Consider the following 3,202-nt stretch of genomic DNA (forward strand, 5'->3'; position numbering starts at 1 on the left):
TGTGTGTGTGTGTGTGTGTATGTGTGTGTGTGTATTAATAGATGGTAGCCACATATAACTAATGCAGGCCACCAATAATGGAGCCAAACATTTATCATTCCAAAGTATTTTAGCTATAAGCAGAACCATGTAACCATTCCACTAACTCTCCTCCTCTTGCAAGGCCTTTTGCAAGTTAGCCTCAGGAGTGTTTCAATAGAAGGAAATACCACAATGCCAATTACATTTAAGAGTAGTTGCAATATTTCACAGTGTGATGCAATCATTATAACTGCATAAATAGAGAGCTGTGTCTTGTCCCAGAAATACATTTGGTCCAGAACTAATCCCAACATGAAGATCTTTTATCTGCTGTTTGCATTCCTTTTCCTCGCATTCCTGTCTGAACCAGGTAAGAAATTCAATTATTGATAATTGAGAAATGACTAATAACTGAGTATCTTCTAAGCAAGTTTAATCGTCACTGAAAGTAGGATAATTTTTAACTTCTTCTTTTAGTTTATGTTAAAGAAATAACTTTGAACACTGTGGAGGGAGCCTTCAAACATTTGAAAAATATGCCATTGATTTCTCTACAAAGCTTAAATGGAGGTTTTATTATTGTAATAAAATAGCCAATTTGGACTTTGGCCTTCCAGGAATTTCCTGGTGTTTTTGGACTTGGCTTGATCTAGGATGGTCACAGTTCCCCAGTTGAAAGTATGGTTAAATATGTCCACATGCTGTGAAATTAAAGAGTTTTCATCATGTCTTATGACTGCTACTTGGTGTTCATGGAAATAGGAAGAGGAAGGAGTATTAGGTACGTTTGCCACCTTAAGATATTTTGAGACGTACAGATGAGATAAAAATAAATAAAAACTAAATATTAATTCTCTAGTAAATCTATCCATATTCAATTTTTTAAAAAGTGAAGATATTGCAGCAAAATGTCACAAATGCACCGCTTTTCAAGAGCAGAGAAGAGCAGCGTTAGAAGCATTAAGAGAAGTGGAGAAATGCCAAAGGTAAACCAGACCCTGAAGTTCAAAGAAAGTTAACTATTCTCACTCAACATTTCCATCCAAAACATCCAACAGAACCAGCCATGAGAATTCAGAATTATTTCTTAGCAAGAAAAGGATCCATAGTAATAATGTAGAGAAATATATCACAGCAAGGTCTTCCTTTGGTGTGAAACAGATTTCCTCCATACTACCGTAATAGATACAAACATACTTGCCAATTCAAATCTGGCCAGGTTTAAAACCTGTGTTGATCTATGATATATTGAGGCAGCTAAAGGGAGATTAGCAGAAATGGATTCCTTGGTCAGAGAGAACTTCCTGAATTCATAGGAATCCTGTAATTCTGTAGAAGAAAGTGATGTCTTAGAAGGGAAAAAAATCATCTAAATAAAAAAGTATCTTCGCTTATCATTTTGATGTCTACTGGTTTTCTTTTCAAAGGTTATGGCCATCTCGTCTGTCGTTATCCACGAGCACGCTGCCTTCCCCGCTGTGGAGGAAGCTTCTCCATCCCCGGTGGGAAGCGGGACTGTCCAAGGAGAAGGACATGCTGTCTGCGGTAAGTAAACTCTCCTGTATTAAAGATGCCACAGATGTACATTGGGACACACTTGTTTGTTATTCCAAAGCATTGACCTGAAGAGGAACAGGTGTTTCAAAGGCAGAAAGAAGGGCAGGAGAGATTTTCAGGTTCATGTAACAGAATTTACCATAAACTCACTTTGAACAACCTATTATTTTATCTCATTTGTATAGTGGCGGTGGAAAATGATACCATCTCCATCTACCATCCTGGACATCTTCAAGATATGGCTGATGACCTGAGATTACTGCCTGCTATCGCTTTATCTTTCTTTACATGAATCAAATTGCTATCTATGAAGAAAATTATGCATTTAAGTAAAATTTGGTAAATATTTCTTGAAATAAAGCTAAACGAGCATTGCAGATATTGTGTAACATTTTAACAGGGAGCTGGGAGCAGTATATTCCTTTCATAACGTAAATGTGTCTGCCTGTCCGTCTATCGTATCTCTTTGCCTACATTTCAGTGTGGAATGTGTTCCCTGCCCTTCAACCAGACATTATGCCATAAAGTCAAACAGTCTCCTTCTTCCCCATCTTTTTATTTATTGAAGCAGTTATTTTGCCACTGAGGTTTAACAGCTCTTGTGGTTGCTTGAGCAGAAGTAGAACAAAACAAAAGTTAAAAATTACCTATACAATAAAAGACAATTATCATGCAGTGAATCACGTGGGATATGTAACAAACACACACAGGAAGAGAGGGAGAGTGAAAGGGAGAGGGAAAGGGACAGGAAGAGAGAGGGAGGGAGGGGGAGAGAGCCAGAGGCTAAATGAGAAATACTATTGTAGAAACTGTTATACCTATGCTCATAAAGGGATGTGATCTACTATAATGATATGTGCAAGTGAAAATATGATTTGCAAAACCAGGATGTACACAAGTTTAAGAAACATAATAATCAGGAACAAAGTCCAAACCTTCCTAATTTCCCTTCCTCTCAGGTCTTGTTCACTCACTTTCCTATTATCCTTTCTTGCAGTGTTTAAATTTAGAAATAGATACAAATATTCAACTTACAACTAAATAATTTAAGATCATGGACACAAATCACCCTCTAAATCCTTAAAATCTGAGCTATGGATCATAGATCACTGAAAAGACTTATTAAAATACAAATACTAATTAACAATGTATGTGTAAGACCAATTGTTTACAAACATTTGCCTCTGTTATGCAAAACCTGCATAGTATATGGGATAGTTTCCTTAAGTGGAAGCTCTATCCCATATCAAAAGTCAACATCAACTTCCTCAGGCTGATCTGAAGAAAAAGGGAACAAAGGAAAGGTAAATCTTCTTCAGGTATTGTAATGAAATGTACAATGTAACAACACATGAAAGATGAACCCTTAACACAAGGGCTGGGCTGGCCCCAGAGTGGGGTGGGAATGGAGATTTTACAGAATCCTTCCCCTGCCAATCCCATCAAGCCATGCCCACAGAACTGATAGTAAAAGAATTTGAATTTCACCTCTTGAAAAACCCTCACTTACCCAATCCATTCATTCCCTATTATCCATTGGGACTTCCAGGGTCTCTCAACAAAGACCATTATTTTGATTTTCTGATCCTTTACCACAAGCTTGTTTTAGCATGCCAAGGTTTAA

The 3,202-nt window shown here is 37.2% G+C and overlaps 1 long non-coding RNA gene across 1 annotated transcript; it reads left to right on the forward strand.

Moving 5' to 3' along the window:
* Nucleotides 1–316: 316 nt before the first annotated feature.
* On the forward strand, nucleotides 317–1,880 carry LOC148044920 (uncharacterized). The gene is made up of 3 exons (XR_015697138.1): nucleotides 317–391; nucleotides 1,449–1,566; nucleotides 1,764–1,880. It is a non-coding gene; the product is annotated as an uncharacterized LOC148044920 (long non-coding RNA).
* The last annotated feature ends 1,322 nt before the right edge of the window (nucleotides 1,881–3,202 follow it).

This window comes from Thamnophis sirtalis, unplaced genomic scaffold (genome assembly GCF_051295495.1).
Source record: "Thamnophis sirtalis isolate CommonGarterSnake01/CBP01778 unplaced genomic scaffold, rThaSir2_p1.2 scaffold_6, whole genome shotgun sequence".
NCBI lineage: Eukaryota > Metazoa > Chordata > Lepidosauria > Squamata > Natricidae > Thamnophis > Thamnophis sirtalis.